The sequence below is a fragment of the Quercus suber genome, unplaced genomic scaffold (genome assembly GCF_002906115.3).
Source record: "Quercus suber isolate HL8 unplaced genomic scaffold, Cork oak 2.0 scaffold_311, whole genome shotgun sequence".
NCBI classification, from domain to species: domain Eukaryota; kingdom Viridiplantae; phylum Streptophyta; class Magnoliopsida; order Fagales; family Fagaceae; genus Quercus; species Quercus suber.
In genome coordinates, this window is record NW_027069767.1 from 613,986 (window position 1) to 624,190 (window position 10,205).

Sequence of the window (10,205 nt, forward strand, 5' to 3'; positions counted from 1 at the left end):
AACGCTCCCAGGCCAAATCTTCATTTTCAATGATATTAGAGAGGGCCCTTTGGGATGGTTGAGACGAGAAAGGCGTAGCTTTGGACGGAGGGGTCTTAGACGGAGTAGACTCCATAGGAGTGGACGAGTCAACCTCATAAACTTTGGCAGGTTGCTGAGAGGACAGAGTGGGCTTGGTCACCTGAGACGAGCCATGCTTAACTTTTTTACCTCGCCTGCTGGGGAGGTTCTCCAAGTCCAAGTTTTTGGAAATAGTTTTCCTTTTTTCCCCAGCAGTGGGACGAGCCTGGCGTTCAAACTCAGGACGGTTCCCTTCTACACCTACTTCCTTTCCCTTGTTATCTCTCATGGTTGCCATTCCTGTAAAGGGATGAAGAGGATTTACTTAGAAAAACGAAGATAAAAGATGTAAGGAATGCAAAAGTCTAAGGAATGCAAAAGAATTTACTTACTTTTTCTCACTGTGATCTCGTGTGCGAGTGCAATGTCAGATGGGTTAGGACCTAAACCCCACTTAGCTAGTCGTCTAAGGGTGACCAAGGAATGGAAATCCCTGTCTATGTGTAGACGAGCCTTGTGGACGCGGTCACGATGCAACTTCCTCAAAGTGGGTCGTCCAACAGCTGTAATAAAATAAACGAAGATTAAATGAGTTAATAAGTGAAAGGCAAGTGAAAAGAAGGGGAAAGCTAAGGGACTTACCCTCAGGATGAAGGTTCCCTAGGTCCCCAGTAAAACGAACAAAAGAATCCCAGCCAACGTCTATAGGATTTCCAGCCCAGAATCCAGAGACGAAGAAAAACTCCGTCTTCCATTTTCTGTCAGACGAGGCCAGGGATTTCACCAGTCTACAGTCTTTACTCCTGGCTGTGAATTGATAAAAGCCAGGAGATTGATGAATCTCGGAAGGTTTATAGCAATAGAGAAACTCGTCCACAGTAATAGGACGATCCCCTCCAAACACTTCCCTCCACAAAATTTGCATAGAGACGATTAACCTCCATGCATTTGGGTTGAACTGACACACCCCTAAACCTAACCTAAATAGCAGTTCTCTGGTAAAAGAATTTAAAGGAAATCTAAGACCTCCAAGAAGGTAGGCCTCGTATACACCTATTCCAAAATGAGGGTTGCAACACCACTCTCCACGGACGGGTAATCTAGGATTAAACTCGTCTGGGATTTGGTACCACTCCCTAAGGTTGTTTAATCTTTCCTCATCCATCTTTGAAGGAATATCTACAACACAGCTATATGCAGTTACCTCCGTCTTGTCCAAAGGATTGGACGGAGGGATGGAAGACGAGGTACCTACCTGGGACCCTACAGTTTTCCTAAGTTGTTTTTGTATTTCTTCTAAAGGAACCCCAGGGACCCCTGAGACATACTCCTCGTCAGTAGTGTTTCCCCTACTGCTACTACTACTAGTATCACTAGAGTTATTACTACTCCCGTCGTAATACTCGTCTATGGCTTTTTCTGTACTATCACTAGACGAGGAAATGGTGATTCCTGACATTTTCTAAAAAGGAAATTTTTGAAAACCTAAAAGACGAGGAAATAGGGAATACCTGGATCTAGGACGCACTGAAACTATGGATGTAGGAAAGTCTTAGACGAGGCTCTAGACGAGGGATGTCAAGGAGGAAAATCTCAGAAGTAAGAGGGTAATGGGGGCATTCCACTATTTATAGATGGTTGACCTGAGCATATGAAACGACACGACCAATCAGACATTGACACGTGGCATTCGTCTCGAAAAAATGAACCGACGAAATGAATCACCAATTAGATTGTGACGCGTGGCATCTCTGATTATTAAAAAAAGCTCATCCGTCTAGAGGAGTAAATTACTACATGTCCTTGGACGACACATGGACAAGGGGGCAACTGATGGTGCAAGAAAAACACCAAGTCAATCACTCGTTCATATGGTCGTCTATAGCAATGTTCAGAGCTGAGAGCGAGTGGTTAGTACATTTGTCCCTCCTTTACCATGATTCTTCTTCTTCTACACACTCGTCCAATGAAGGACGAGTGGGCTGTGAACCTCGTCCTTCATTAGTGACGGACGAGGTAAATTCACCAAGAGTTAGACTAAGCACACTTCCAACCAAAAGTCATATTGCTTGAATCTCAACACAGTTCCTGAAGAGGTGACCTTTGTGACAGTTAAGGAAGTTACCCTCTAAATCCTCCAAACTCTACGACGATTAGGAGAAATAACCGATTTCTAACGCTATATAAAGGCCCTTCTGCGCAGAGGTAAGGGGACTTTTTCTCTTTGGTAAAATTTTATATAAGAAGTTAAGTATTGAGGGCTCTTCTCTCCTTCAATTTACTAACTTTACCATCGGAGAATTAAAGGCCGGCTTCCACCGGTCTTCTCTGCTGATTTCCTTTGGTTTTTCAGGACTTACTCTAATAGATCAAGAGCATTCGGAGATTTTTCAACCCATTGATTCCTTTGAATTTATCATATATATATATATATATATATATTTACATTGCTCAAATAAATACTTGTTTCAAAACAAACCTCTCGTGGATCTCTCCTTCTTGTTCTAAGTGCGAGTACTTCCTCCCTTGGCTGTGTGCGAAGGGTAATTGTCCAGTGGTATACAAGGCAGAATGGAGGATGTTGTGTGTGATAGGCTTGAGAAGATGAAGTTGAATATTGAAGAGGAAGAAACTATAGCCATATCGGATGATGGAAGATTGGAAGCTATTGAAAGTTGCACTCTGAGTTTGATTGGAAAATTCCTCACATGTAAGTCGTTTAACAAAGTATCAACACAGAATACGATTAGGGCAAGCGTGGGGATTAAATGAATCACTGTAGATTCTTAAAGTAGGGCCGAATCTCTTTCAATTCAAATTTTAATTAGAATTTGATTTGGATAGGATGTTAAGAGGGGGCCCTTGGTCCTTTGATAATCAGCTACTATTACTTCAGAGGTGGAAGAAGGGTATGATCGTGGGAAATATTTAATTGGAGTTGGCATCCCTCTGGGTTCAAATACGGGATGCACCATTTGATATGGTCTCCCCTCAAGTTGTAAGGGAAGTGGGAAGCTGCTTGGGTGAGGTTGAAGAGGTGGAATGAAAGAAACGAAAAGATGATATTAGCATGTTTATGAGAGTCCGAGTAGCCTTACCAATTTCAAAACCTATTTGAAAGGGAGGGCTTATTGCTGGATTAGATGGTGTTAAAATGTAGGTGTCTTTTAAGTATGAGAGATTGCCCATCTTTTGTCACTACTGTGGAATTTTAGGTCATGATGTGAGGCATTGTGTAGACCAATACTTGTTACATTATACTTGTCCTTTTATTTCTTGATTTACCTTGAGGGCCTAATGTGTTTTGTGTAAGTATTTCAGGTTACAGGTATACATGTTTCAAGTTCATCACAGCTTCTAGATTTAGGTGTGAGTGAGTTTTGCCATTATTCCCAAACTTACGTTTAAGTCTAGAGTCTGTTATAGGATGTTTTGTCATGGAATAGCCAAAGGAGGAGATTGTAAAGTTGTGATTTATTGTTGGGAAATTTAGACCCCGGTTGATAGAATTAACAAGTTTTAAACCCAAGTTGTTAATTAGATTTATTACGAATAAAACTTGTTAAAACAAACAAACATCAATATCATGTAACGGAAAAAAATAAATAAGACAAGATATGATGACCTAGGAAAACCAATGAAACCAACCAGTTTCACAATAAAAAACCTAGGAGGAAACCTTCCCAAAAAGCAATCCACTATAGTAAAGAGAAGTGTCAGATCTAGTACAAAACCTTTGTCCCTAGACTCTACAATCCCCATAGATGAACTCACAATAGAAACCTTTTACCGCTTCAGAACCTTTGAACTCTTCAATATATGAACGCCACCCATTGATGTTGCACGGATCCCAATATGTGACTAACTCCTTTGCACGAATCCTAGTACATGACTCACTCACCAACTTAAGGAAGAAGAATGTTGGCTGCAAAGTTCTTCACTTCATCAACAATGAAGATTAAGAAGTACTTGATTATAAAACCCTAATGCGCAAAGACGCAGTAGCTTCTTTCTGAGAGAATAAGGCATCAATCACGTTTTGCATATGCTCTCCTTGTATTCTCTTGTGTGACGGCCTCTAAAATAAGCCTTATATAAGTCTAGGGTTGTGAGAAAAAAAACCCTACACAAATACAAAAGCCTGGCCTAAAAATCAAATCTGAAAATTTTGATTTCTGTAACCTCGATAGATAGCAGGTGTCAAGAAGGTGTCGAGCAGGTGTCGAGGTTTAACGAGGCTCGATAGATACAGCTATCGAAGAGGTGTCGAGGAGACAAAAACTTTCTCAATCAATCCACTAGGTGTCTAGGAGGTGTCGAGATTGTGATAAGGAAAAAGCTTAACAAGCTCAATAGATAGCCAACTATTGAGAGGTGTCGAGCTATTTGTCCAGCTTTAATGAACACCTTTTCTTCACTTGTTTCTTGGTTCAATCTTCATGGCTTTAACACTAGACTTGAACAACATATTCCTTGAAGTATTAAACACATATTAGATATACCTAAATATAAGTAAAGTGCGTTTTGTCAAAGGATTAGCCAACTATATAAATTATTGACATATGTTCTTAACAAGTGAAACACATATGTCCTAACATTTACAACTATGTCTTTTGTTGGCTTTATTCCATGACAAAAAATGTTGTATTTGCTTTAATTTATTTCCTTGTATTTTGTGGAATTTTATTGTATTGGGTTTAGTATTAAGTTGGTGAAGAATTAAGCTTAATTGAAGAATCAGTGCATTTCACGACTAGCTCGCGAGAAGTTCGCAAGAAGGGTTCCCGCGAAAAGGGCATGTGAGAAGCACATGACTGGAAGTTGAAGAGTCATGCCAAGCTGTCAGTTTCGCGAGTATCTCATGGGTAAGGCCTTCTCGCAAGGTAGTCGCGAAACATTCTGCTTTGAGGATTTTTTTGTGTGACTTTCTTACCCTTTAACCATACTATATATACCCTCATTACCCACAAATGTAAAGGAGGTCATTCAGAGAGAAAAACCCTAGATAGGTTTTCAAGGACACACACACCCATCTTTTTGAGAGAGAGAGAGCTACTCATCCTTAGTGAGAAATCATTGTAGCTTCTTCTCCATCCCTCTCCCATTGTCATACCTTGAGAGGTGTACCCAAATACAACCCACACCTATTCAGAGTGTAGAGAGTGTATTAGAGTTTGGGAAGCTTTAAGGATTTGCCAAAAGAAGCCAGTGAGGCTTGGTGGATGCAATCAGACATATTGCGGGATCTAGAAAGCTAGACAAGACACGGTTCCGAGAAGCATTGTTGGAGTAGGAGCTCAGAGGGCTTAGGTACATCGGGTAGATTAGGCTTGGAGCGTCTCTTGCTAACTCATGTATCTCAATTGATTGTTTAGTGGATCGATTACCGTTTGGAGGGCAGTGGAGAAGTTTTTCGCCGAGTTCTTCGGTTTCCTCTTCGGTAACACATCGGCGTGTTATCTTGTGTTTGCATTCTCTCTGCCCTTACTCTTGTGCTTTAATTTTATTGTTGGTTGATCATGTTTATGCACTAGAGTAGTTTCGGTTGTTTGCGCTCCATTTACTTTTGTTTCTGCACTTAGATAAGTTAGAGTGAAATTAACCGTGCCGTAATCTTTTAATTGGAAGTCTAAACAGCTCGTGTTTTAACACATTTTTGAGCTTTCACAAGGTTTGAGAGAGGAGTAGAAGAGATATAAATGAAAGAAAAATTGCTGCCATAGTTTCTCAATCCATGAAACAAAGATACTATCCTCACAAATACCTTGCATATTGAATTGCTGGGTTGAGAGCTAATAAAACAGTTTTGATAGTAAAGAGACTAGAGATATACATGAGAGAAGTGGATGATAGATGGGTGAGGAAATACCATTTGATGTGAATGTCATAGGCAACAGAGATGATTATAATTTTTATGTTTGTGCAAAAAATGTAAAACTTTCTTTAATTGCTAAGATTAGCATTCCTAAGATAAGTATTTGAATTTTAAAAAAAAGGTCGCATCAAATACCAAGCATAAAATTTAAAATAAGAACAATAATAAAAGCCTTAATATTGTTCACATTTATTTCTTTTCCAGTACAATTCCAACAACAAATGAAGCATTAAATTAATAACCTTTTCACACATTAGATTCTCATATTTGATGGAGTTGTACCGGAAAAGAACTTATGTACATAATATTTGCTTATGGAAGGTCATGGGCCTTGGTGAGTGGGGAAGGTATGTTAAATCTTTTTGATGACTCAAACTTTGCTCATTCAATCAGTTCCCAATTGAACCAAAAATAAATTTCAATTTCCCTCATCATTCCCTCACTTAATCCTTCATTTTCTCAGCAACTAATCAAAAACCTCATCTTTCTAATTACGCAAACAGAATAATTCCCTTGAGTTATACTCTTTAAACAAAAATAACAAATAACAAAGCATATATAATCACAACTTTCTCAGGAAACAAACAGAGATGGAAAGCGAGAGAGAGAAAGTGAGTTAGGGCAAGAAGGAAAGAATCTTAGCATGCAAATTCAAGAAAAGGTGACTTGTCAGCCCAGACCGAGTTGTCACCGGAGGGAATGGTGGTGCGTTTGGGTACGGAGACCTCCACCGCTGCCTCATCTACCACTTTTTTGCTGATTGATGCTTTATGGGTTATTTTCAGTGCTTTGAATTATCTCTCTCACTATGTTTCTAAGTCTTTGCTTTGCTTTGGGACTGTTGGTCAGTGCAAACACAAAGTGCTTTTGCTTAACGAAGAAGACCCAAGTTTTTTGTTTAAAATAAAACCTAAGATATCAAAAAATTAAAATAAAATAAAGTAAAACCTAAAATAAAAAGAATCTAAAAGAAAAAGAAAAAAAAAATAGTGATGACCTGGAAAATTGTGGGAACTTCAAAGGGTTTTTTTTTTTTTTTTTTTGAAATAGGAACCAAACAATTTTGATTAATTTAAAGCATTAGCATCCAAATACAATGCATCCACCATAGGTAGGGGATCTTCCTCCAACCAAACAATATCATCATCAATAAATCTAGCAAATCTAGCCAAAGCATGAGTGACCCCATTAGTGGTACGCCTAACACAGTTAATTGAAATAGATCTAAAACCCGCAGCCAAGCACCAAATATTCTCATAAATTAATCCGAGCTTGGAAAGATTCGGTTGAGCCTGGGAAACCGTCTACATCACCAATGCACTATCACCTTCCAAAATAATTTCCATCAAGCCCGCATCTATTGCAAACTCAAGAGCTTTACGGCATGCAAGCACTTCCACCTCTTCACTATCCCAAATAGCACCACCCTTCGCAGCCAAAGCAGCCATTACTTCTCCCTTCTCATTTCTAATCATAGCCCCATAATCCGAAGCAACTCCTTCTTCAAAGCAAGCATCATCAAAATTCAGTTTGAAGCAATCCCATCGGAGGTTGCCACACCTGTTGTGGCACAGATAGATTTGGAGTTGAAACATGCAGCTGGACTTGTGCCTCTGTGAATTCTCTCAAATACTCCAATGCTCGCTGAGATGACCTTGAGGGATGTTGGAATACACCCCCATACAAGCTTGTGTTGCGCTGATTCCATATCTGCCAACAGGTGACCCAAAACAGATCTGATTCCTCCCCTGAAAGTCTCGGCATTAAACTTGCAACCAGCTGCAGAAAATCAGTCTACACAGTACCTGATTTTTGAAGTCGAGGTAAGCTCCCAGCCCAAACATCTTGTGCTACCCCACATCCCCACAACACATGCAAAACTAATTCCTCTTCAAGCTGATAAGAACTACATTGTGCCTCCTTCACTATCCTTCTACGTGCTAGATTTGCTTGTGTGGGTAGAATATTCAGACATGCACGCCATGAAAAAATTTTAATCTTGCTAGGAACATTAGCCTGCCAGACACGTGACCAAAGTGCCCCATTCATTCCTTGCGTTGAAGACTCCCCAAGGTTGCTCTCTTCCATCTGTAGCTATTTTGCCACATAGTATCCGGACTTCACTGTATAGTTTCCCTTTTTTGAAGCAGACCACACCACCACATCTTGCACCAACCGCCTACTCAAAAGCACTTGGAGAATAGCATCTGCATTAAATGGATGGAACATGACCCTGATACATTCTTTGTCCCATTGGTGATATGGCCAAGCAATTAAATCCAAGACCCTCCACTCCAAAATCTCCTCCTCCGGTTGAAAAAGAATTTTTTTTGTTGGTTGGTTAGGTAGCCAACAATCCTTCAAAACCCGAATAGAAGCTCCACTGCCCACTCTCCAATAACATCCTTTCTTCAAAATTGGTTGAGCCGCTAACAAACTTTTCCACACATAGGAACTATTTTGTTAGTCCTTCGCCTCAAGGAATTCACACCTCGGAAAATATTTTGTCTTGAAACAACTATATAGAAGAGAGTTTTTATCCTGCAATAACCACCATCCCTGAACAGGAAACTCCTAAGAACCCCAACAATAGACAGTTAAGGATCTTCTTGAGAACTGGAGGCGAAGCAGATGTACACCTAATTTCACAGCTGAATGCCGCAAGCCAATTCTCGCCCCCTCTAACTATATTAGTTAGACCTTACTTTATGCGTTCTTAGAATACCTAGTCAAGAGCAAGTCTGATCCAATTGATGTCAGTAACTTTATTAGCGGAAAATTTCTTTCATTGAAAAAGAAGGTCTTTATGAAAGTATTCGACTAGAAGTAGCTCTATTGAAAGAAGGAGAATCGGAGTCGGTTAATATAAATAGGCTGGACAAGCGCTTTCAGTCCTTTCACTTTCCATTTCTATCTCTCTAGATGGCAGGCCTTACTAATAGAAAGGGGAAAGATGCACTCAATCCGTTGCTTGTTGCTCCAACTTAGGAGTAAGGGCTGAAAGGAGCTTTTAAGCCCTTTTGCTGAATTGTTGGTTCGCAGCCCGCCCTAAACGAATGAATAAGGAGAGGCCTATTGATGACCGAGCCATTCTTTTACTACTCCTTACCTCACCCCCCTTGTCACTTAAAGGGCGAAGTCGCTGAAGCGAGTCTAAAGGCCAAAGAGTGATCTTTGAATGCTACTACGCATCCTTACTAATAGTATAGTGCAAGGTAGGGTTGGGTATAGCAGGACTTGAACCTGCAACCATTAGGTTAAAAGCCCAATGCTCTACCAACGGAGCTATACACCCAAAAAAAGATATAGTAGTAAATAAGGATCGGTGCGGAAAAGAAAAAAGGGTGGCCCCTCTTCTTCTCACATATTAAAGGGGCACAGCTCTGTATGAGGCTCGTACTGCAGAGCAAGTGAAGAAAACGTAAGGGCACATGTTAGCTAGGCCGTTTTCTTACAGGAGTGCTAGCAAGCCCCTTATTGAAAACTCAAGGAATGCCTTGATCAATATGAGAAACATGCACTCAAGCACCTAACCTATACAAGGGGCTTGGGCTCGAAAGCCGGCCTTACTCAACTAGCACCTTTCTTAGTTGCTCTCACTGACACCATCTACGAGAAGGTGGGGTCGTCTTTCTTTCTAGCCGCCATACGGTTCGTCTTGAAGCCTTAAAGACGGAGAAGGGGAGGAGCAGTTATCTATGTAGTTACAGTCTTTGTTGGCCGTTGTTCTAGTCGAGCACTCTCTTTTCTTTGTCCAATTCCGTCTTACCAAACAAGACTGACTTCTGACCAACCCATGAAAGGTTGTGAAGTTGGACAAGGTACGAAGAATGAATCTATATCTGTGTACGGAAGTAGCTGGCCGGTGGCCGTTCAACTGTTCGAGCGCAATACAGTGATGGTTGGTTCCGATTCGACAAGGGTAGAATGCCTAGTCGAAGGTCCAGTACAGTAGGTAGCAGGCGTTTCGTTTTGGCTCCCGAGCGAGAACGAGAAATAGGCGATGCACCATCCTTGCTGCTATGTACAATGACCTTGACTTGATAGATTCATCCAATTGAACCCACACACAAAGGAGGACCGCAAGCCCATGGCTTGACAAAACAGAAAGTATCAGCATTAAGAAACTTCTTGGGTTAGTAGTGAAAGAAAGAGCCCGGCATTCATTTCTTCATTCATATTCATAGCTTAGTCTACTAAAAGAGGGACCAACCTCATCGTGGTAATTAGAGGGCATTTCTGATCGTTCACCTCTAATGTGACACGTTCC

The 10,205-nt window shown here is 40.6% G+C and overlaps 1 non-coding gene across 1 annotated transcript; it reads right to left on the reverse strand.

The window, feature by feature from the left end:
* Positions 1–9,157: 9,157 nt before the first annotated feature.
* On the reverse strand, positions 9,158–9,230 carry TRNAK-UUU (transfer RNA lysine (anticodon UUU)). The gene has a single exon. It is a non-coding gene; the product is annotated as a tRNA-Lys (tRNA).
* Between the last annotated feature and the right edge of the window lie 975 nt (positions 9,231–10,205).